General features: G+C 39.9%; 1 long non-coding RNA gene across 1 annotated transcript; it reads right to left on the minus strand.

Moving 5' to 3' along the window:
- Positions 1–745: 745 nt before the first annotated feature.
- Positions 746–3,178, minus strand: LOC110908106. Its single transcript, XR_002574159.2, has 2 exons — positions 2,995–3,178; positions 746–1,520 (listed from the first exon to the last, which is right to left on the minus strand). It is a non-coding gene; the product is annotated as an uncharacterized LOC110908106 (long non-coding RNA).
- Positions 3,179–8,805: the final 5,627 nt, after the last annotated feature.

Here is an 8,805-nt window from a genome sequence, read left to right on the forward strand (position 1 = left end):
TGGTAGGTGACCAACTTTCGCACATTTCGAAGCATGAAAATTTGAATTTTGAATTTTGTTTCATCCTTCGAAAAACTGTTCAATCTTTCGAGGACAAACAGCATCTTTCGAAATTTGAAGCTGTCAAGAACATCAAGAACACGGAGGATTGTTCATCTGCAGATCTGACCGAAAACACTTTGTATACAGTTTTTGATGATGGAAACTTGAAGATTTAGGAGAAAAACATAAAACCCAACACCCGGTTTAGCACAGATCTGGATATCCGGGTCCAGATCTGGGTTTTTCTCATTTTCACCTTTTTACATCTTGAACAAAAACCCATAAAAATCACAGATCTAGAGCACATGTGACTTAGTAAACGGTTAGTTTTACTAAATCGGGCACCATGGCTCTGATACCAATTGTAGGTCCAGTTTTCGGGATCCAACCCGTGATTTTCGTGTTCATGTTCAAAGATGGAAGAGATAAGAGAGGATAAACATAACAAACTTTGTATTAATCCGGTAGTAAACATTACAAGTCGGCCCGGTTACATGACAACCGAACTAATACCAAAGAAGTATACATCCGGGGAGAAACCAAGTGGTGATTTCTCCCGGTGAGGTCCCAGACCTCCTCACTCTCTAGCACACATTTGTGCTCTCACTCTTGTGTTGCAAATGATATGTGTTCGGTTGTGTACCAAACTACCAAAGTGCCAATGTTATTTATGGATACTTTGTGTCTATTGCATACAACCTCCTAAATCAAAAAAGAAATTACTTTTGAAATAATAATGTTTTTTAATATCAACATAATTAACTATTTACAAAGAAAATGCAAAAAAATGACAAAAAAGGGTGTGTGGGGGTTGACCACACCGGTTACCCTATCCGACACGCCCATTTTACCACCTCTATAAGCCAATAGAAAAACAAATAAATTATCACCCTGACATGGTAGTCATGTGGACCCCACGGATAACGTGATAAATACGGGCTGGAATCAGACCTGTTTTAATATGCTTGAAACAGGCAAATGCTGCGGGTGTGTGGTTTCTTTCACTGCCCTCTCAAACAACTTTCCAGCACCGAAATTCAATCAAAGAGGTTTATAAGGAGGATAGATTCCCCGAACCCGATCATGGTCTATTTCCACAAGTTTATCCAACTCGGCCCGTGTAAGATTTACAAAAAAACAATTCATACTACGCACGCTATTTTCCATCACTGCAATTGCATTCTGATGGCCACCAACAACACCACTCATAATGCTCAAGTAAACTTCCATCCATTTATCAGCATCCTCTGAACAATAATCCACATATATTTCATACATTTTCCGCTCTCCCTCATACATTTTTATGTCCATTTCATCAATTTCCATATCTTGTTCGGTCCATTCAGTTTTGTTGACCAAATGTATGGCATTCAGTGAGCTCGTGACATCATTTATGGTCTTCATATCCCTGTAAAATTGTTTCTTTGGCGCCTCTGATTGATCCATGGTCGATAACATTCTCGATATGGCAGCAAAACCTTTTACAAATGAACCCACATGTCAGTGACGCCAATATAATGATAGAAAGATGCAGCAGAAAGTCACTTATTGTCCAGGTCTAGAGATTACTTATGGACGGGTCAAATTGGGTTTTGTTTATTTCAGGCCGAAATAATTTTATGATGTTTATATTCTATGCACACAACAAAAGCTCCTAAATCGTTTCTTTCAACATTTTAGATTCTTATTGCAAATAACAACTATTACCATCATATTATACTCATGAAATACTGATAAAATATTAAAAAAAAAAAAAAAAACATAACAAAAGTGTTTGTGGGTCAACCAGATGTGCAACCAAAGTTACCCAATTTGACCCGTTACCAAACCCAATCAACCCACCATTTTGCCACATCAACACGTCTCATCTGTAAATTGGCGTGGGCGTGTGTGTATACACTGCACAATGTTTGGCAACCTCTAGTAATACATAATGTATTACAGAACTAAATTCTTATAGAAGAATTACAATTACTTACTCGTTTCATTTTCACATGCATTATGCTTATCATATATACTTAAAAAATTAAATTTAGTACTAAGGTATGCCGCGTGAAAGGCACATGCTTCTATTATCATACCGTCAAGTTCAATTTTTGTTTTCCTTTTATGTAACATTTAAGAGCATTATATTTTCTTGTCTATAGGATGAGATAATGATATGTATAGACTTGTGATGTTTACGCTATTTTTTGTGATTGATTAATACATTCTTGATCAGATTCTAGGTAGTCAAAGCCTCAAAGGCGCACTAAAGGTGCAAAGAGCTAGCATGTCGCCGAGGTGCAAGGTGCAAAACAACATGCACGCCTAGCACAAATAAAAAACAATAAATAATAAGCATAGAAAATTAATTATTCTGATGCTATTTTACAAATATATAATAATAAAACCTAACATAAATTCACGTAAAAATATAAGAAATTGTTGTTTTTTCATCCCACGTTGCTTCAAGGAACCATAAGATGTGTTTGGCATGTGGCTAGCAAAATCAACCGGTTCTGGCACCACGAAGCCAAGCACGTATCACCTGGACCAAGGTGCACGCCTTGCCTGTGCGTGCGCTGAGGTGCTCACTGCACCAGATGAAGAAGACCGCCCTGGTGGGCGCTTGGACTACATAGATTACATTTGAGTTATGTATTCAGTGTTTGTCTAATTTTTTAGAGCCAAAAAACCTAACAGGCACATCCAAACACCCCTCAACTAGAAACACAAATTCAAACACTTATTATAATTATGTATGTATTACATAGCTAGTAAGATTGTTGACTAGCTAGCATCAGAGGCATTACAAATTGAAACATATAACTTACAAGACGGAAATTTTACAACCTTCTATGGATAAAACGAACAAACAAAGGTCTGAATGTCTAACAATGACAGTAATTAGGAAAGAATATATACAGAAATAGGTAGGTTTTGAATATTAGGGTTTAATTATTCAATTACCTGTTCCGCCTGGTGCACGGTTGCCTGAATCAGGTTCTGATGGTAGATCTGTGACCGGAAAATCAAGGTTTGGAGTGATTAATTACAGGTGTTTTTCGATTTCGAAAATTATATTATAATAAAATTCAGTTGCAAAGAGAGGAGAGGAACAAACTAGGGTTTAATTTTCGATTGGTTGTTTAGGGGCAACATTGACCCACCAGTAAGAGGTTTGAATTTTACCTTTTAACTATGTTCAGTACTTAATGATTTAAACTGTTATAAGCAGATGTTTGAATGTTCCAGACATTAGTCTCTCGATGGTTAAGCATTACAGAGTCTAAATAGTTAAGACATCTAATCTTAATTGGTCAGACATTTGCCTCTAAATGATTAAGCATTATACAAACTCTTAATGGTTCAGACCTCTTACTGGTTTAGCAGTTAATGGTTCAGACATCTTACTAGTTCAGCATTTAACCATTCAGATGTTGCCAAACAGACCCTAAGTGCTGAACCAGTAAGAGGTCTGAACCATTAAGAGCCTGTATAATGCTTAACCGTTCAGAGGCAAATGTCTGACAAATTCAGATTAGAGGTCTTAACCATTCAGACTCTGTATAATGCTTAACCGTTTAGAGGCAAATGTCTGACCAATTCAGATTAGAGGTCTTAACCATTCAGACTCTGTATAATGTTTAACCATTCAGAGGCAAATGTCTGAACCATTCAGACATCTGCTCGTGAAACAAACAGTCTTAACCATTAAATGTTGAACCAGTAAGAGAACCATTAAGAGCCTCATTAAGAAGTAAACAAACAACCCTTTAATGTTCATTTAAGAGGGGAAATGTGGCTAGGGGTGGTTAGACTCATGGGTGTGTACTCGGTGAGGTGACGTGGTGGGGGACCCCGTCGGGGAACACCGCCCCTTGTTAGTAATAATTTTTTGAATACTAAAGGTCTGTTTGGTAAGAGGTGATGGAATGGGTAAGGGAATTGAATGGACGAGGTAATTGAAGGGGCATGGTCCCAGATCTCGCGTCAGCATGACCGCGAGTGACCATTACCCTTATCAAAACCCCCACTAGCTAAAGACTTATCTGTGTCCGTGCGGGCACGCGCGAACACAGAGGTCGAATCCAATCTGCCCAATGATGGAAGAGGACTTACCTGAAGTATGAGAACGGTATAGTAATGCGGCGTGGCACCGCATTTGGCGTATGAAAACGGTGTACACATAGCGATGCGGCCTAGCACCGCATCCTGTGAACATTTCTATCAATACAAGGGATCTGGGTAACAGCAACAGTCACCACAAGTGGCGATGCGGCCTGGCACCGCATCCCACAGTCTTTGCCATAAGGACAACGCGGGAACAACGGCAGTTACCACAGGTAGCAATGCGGCGCGGCACCGCATCCTGCCCACAAGGCAAGTGGGACTGACAGTACAGAGCAAGTGGCACCAATGACGGTCGCCTGACGGTCGTCGTCAGTCCGTCCTTTCAACTCCTCCTTCACTCCTCGGCTATAAATACCAACCTCAAACCAGGTTTGAGGTATCGCTTCACAACTCTCTCACTACGACTACTATCACACTTTGCTTCTCAAGCAAACTACTGATTCTCACGCCAGAGAGTGGTAACAAGGAGCACCCCCACCCCATCCTCCTTGTTACGAGTCACAGTTTGTTCCCTTGTGCAGGAGATCAACCGGCGGACGATCCAGCCAGCGATCCTCGAGAGGAAGGGATTAACCATTCTTGACGAGACCAGTGTGTTCACCCTGCCCGGTTAACCATTGTTTCATCAATAATGGAATGGACAAAGGAATGAAATGGATCATTACCATTCCATGGTCTTGTTTGGTTACCATGTGAGAATGGAATGAATCATTACCTTATCTTGTTTGGTAGGCAGCAAAAGATGAAGGAATAAAATTGGCAATGGGCGGCGGCGACGGTTGTAACACCTGCGTCCCTAGACTTTTAGATATTGTCAATTTTAGTCCCTGAACTATGTGGTCATTGATACTTTTGATACTTGGTGAATCTTATGCTAGATTTTTGTGATGTTTAAACCTAGATGCTTGATACTTAATACTATGAGGCTTGACACTTAAAACTAGATACTTGATGTTTGATTCTTGACACTTGATACTTGATACTTGGAAGACTAGACTCTTGACTCTTGATACTTTGGTGCTTGACTCTTGAGGCTCGTGAAAGTTGAGACTTGGTTGAACGAGGGACTGGACTCTTGTCACCGGCGGAAACTAAGAAACTTAAAATCTTTTGTGTTAAATAATGTAACCTAGTCATGTGATACTATTACACAATACTAAGCAACGTTTAACCTAACTCGCAAAACGAATCAAAGACGGTTAAACGGAAAGGATGGGATTGACCGAATGGCAATCCGATCGGATGACCATCTGATCGGATAGCCATCTGATCAGATGACCAACCGATCCGAGTGCACACAGCCTTGACTCTCCTTCCACACTATAAATAGGCCTGTCACATTAGTCCTTCACTGATGTGACCGCCAGCACGCACTCCCTCCCACTTTCAAACACTTTTCTTCGATTTCTCAGCGATTCCGGTACGTTTTACACTAGATTCTTGTACAACTTTAATCTACACATCATTCTCTACGAGATTCTCCCTTGAAATCTCACTTTTCACCATGAAATCTCTAGGATTCGAGCTCTTGAAGGTGATGTCATCATGGCGGTTTGTACCAAACTGTTGTGTGATGTCATTCTAGTCAAGATCTAGCTCAGATCTAAGGAATTTCATGCGTTTTACACTAAATCTGTGCTAGATCTAAACTTTCCAAGCTAAAACCTATGTTTATCTTCACCTTTTCTTAAACTTTTACTTAAAACGGTGAGATCCGGATCTAAACGAACTGTAGACTTGATTATTAGTCTGGAGTCGGCTTGGAAAGGGATCGTTACCGAAGGAGACGACCGGAGTATGGATTCTAACATAAACACCATCACGGACAGACGACTGAACGAACTGGGGTGATTCCCACCCGATCAGATCGGATGCACGCTGATGTGTTTACCATTGTCTCAATACGTACCTGATGCGTGGTTGAAAACCGGTGTTCGTTGATGTTTAAGTTGATGTTTTTATTCGACTTTTAATCTGGAATAGCCTACTTTTAATTAGATTTGTGTTTTGCAGGTTTAATGAAGTTTAAGGAGCTTTTCAGGAGCTTTACGGATCACCGGGTCGAAAACCAGAGCACCGGGATGCGTTACGGATCAATCGAGAGTGCAAGGAGCGAAAAATGGAGAAATGAATTTCTAGAGGCCGTCGGCGACAGGGGTATACCCGTCCCGGACGGGCCCCAGAAAGTCCCGTAGGCCAAAAGTTCCCGTATCCAGTCATTTAGGCCGTCGGCCAAAGAAGTGTTTTTGGGGACCCGTCGGCGACGGGGTCAGGCCCGTCGGCGACGGGTGATGGTTTTTCAAAACGCGAAATTTGATGATTTAAGGGTCAAGCTCGAATGTTATTGGCTCTCACTCATTGATTTCGGGAGTTACACCTTCTTTTGAGTTTTGAACATCATCTTGGAGCCATTAACACCCATCTACCACCTACCATTCAAGCTTCTTCATCTTTCAACAACCGAATCATCATCAAGAATCACCATCAATCATCCCCAATTCCTCCATTAAACCCTAATTCTCCATCCATCAATCTTTCCACCCATTATTCTTCACCAAATCCTCAATTCTCTATCATTCCTCCATCCAATCAAGCTTCAAAGATGAATCCTTCCGCGTTCCAAACATCCGGTGATCAAGCTTCTTCAACCATGAGCAGCTAATCATCTCGGTTTCACCCCGGTGTAGGTAGTTGTTAATTCTAGGGTTTTGAATTGTTCTTGTTTTAACTTAGTGACAATTTGTATTTGGTTTTTGAAACTCTTGACAATAGTATTACATTTGTTACGAATTCGTGAATTGTCGAGCGATGTTAAAAGTTAGGACTTTGCGAAATGGTGATATGTAATTGTACATTGTCATTGTTAGGATTTACTTGTGTTGATTACAAAGTGTCTTTTTATCCGTTCTTCGGGGCGTTGATAGTTAGTAGCACCTAAGTCACGGTACACTAAATCCGTTAATCAAATGCATTTGAGTTGAAACTAGAACTTGTAGAAATCCTAGGTTAATAATTACCGCAACCGGGTGTGATTCCTTTTTATTATTATTGTTCTAGCAACCGTTTTTATTGCAATTGTTAAGTAGTATTTGTCAATCATTCTCATAAATCAATTTAGTTAAAAAATCATATCTCTCAATTAAACGAAAACCCAAAAATACTTTAGCAAGCTTCATAAATTGTGACAATTGTTTATAATTCATTCGAATCCTTACACAAACCACATACTCTTCGTGGATCGACCCCTTACTACCACTAACACATTATTAAGGGTAATTTGGGCATATAAATATTATCTTTGACTGTAACACCCCGTGTTTTCCAAAAGTCAAAGTCAAAGTCAAGAGTTGACTGTTACTGGAATTAAAGATTAATAAAGATTAATTTCATATTAGTTTCATTTTGATTTTCATATTATTTGGAGTAAGTGTTGTATAATCAAACTAATCGACCGATAATCGAACTGTGAATCAACGACCGACTGTGAATGATAGGAAGTAACAATGCAATAAAGCTAGTCAATCAATAACCAAGGTGAATCGAATCAATCATCAAACTCTAGTGTGGGGATTTTAGTGCTTTTATACGTGTGTGTGTGCCTTATGTGTTACCTGTGCATGTTTACTTTTATGTTAAAGTGTGTGGTGAATCAATCAAATCAATCAAGACTCAAAGGTGAATCAAACTCAATCGAAATCGAATCCAAATCGTGGTGTAAGGATGCTTGTATGTTAAGTATAGTCTCGACTACTACTAAAAGTAATTTGATTAGGAATTCTATCATTCTCAAATCATCGTGCATCGAACTCGAAATGTCACAAACCGTCGCGAAACACTCAAAACTAGGCAAGCCGTTCGAACAGGGCAACCTGATCGAACAGGCTAGCCGATCGAACAGGGCAACCTGATCGAACAGGCTAGCCGATCGAACAGGCTGTTCGATCGGACAGCTGCTCGATCAGGGATGCTGTTCGATCAGCTGACCCTTTCCTCTTTTAGAAGCCTATAAATAGGGCTGTCCTTGTCAAACTTTCCACTTTTGGAAAAGCTCTGACCGACCAGCCTCTTCTTCTCACTAAATCTCAGATTTCTCTCAAACCGGTAAGTATTTTGCTCTAATCCTTGTACGTTTTTGTTCATTAATCGATTCTCCATCTTTCTATCTTTCAAAACTTGGATTTCATCCATGAAATCACCAAGATCTAGGTGTTCTTGAGTGATGTCATCATGGTGTTCTTGGTGTTCATCAAGAACTTCATGTTCTTGACTTCATTCAACCATGAATAAGCTAGATCTAACCGATTTCCACATAAATAACCTAAAATCTTCCAAAGATCTTAACATTTCACGGTGGAAAAGGATTGGAAGATGGGTTTTCATCTATCTTTCAACTCTTTTACACTCAAAAAGGTGAAAACGAGACTTGAGCCGATTTACAAATCAATCTAAACAAACACATGGTTCAAGATTCGGGTTCTACCGAGAGATATACCGATTTCGGGTTAAACGTTAAACTTGGGTTCCAAACCGTCTCTGACCGAGTTTGGGTGATTCCTGCTCGAGTCAGTAGGCTAAGTGGGGGACTTCAGCTTTGTGGTTCAACTCGTAGTCAAAATATCTCTAAAACATCAACAATTAACGGGAATA

Source organism: Helianthus annuus, chromosome 14 (genome assembly GCF_002127325.2).
Source record: "Helianthus annuus cultivar XRQ/B chromosome 14, HanXRQr2.0-SUNRISE, whole genome shotgun sequence".
Classification (NCBI taxonomy): Eukaryota; Viridiplantae; Streptophyta; class Magnoliopsida; order Asterales; family Asteraceae; genus Helianthus; species Helianthus annuus.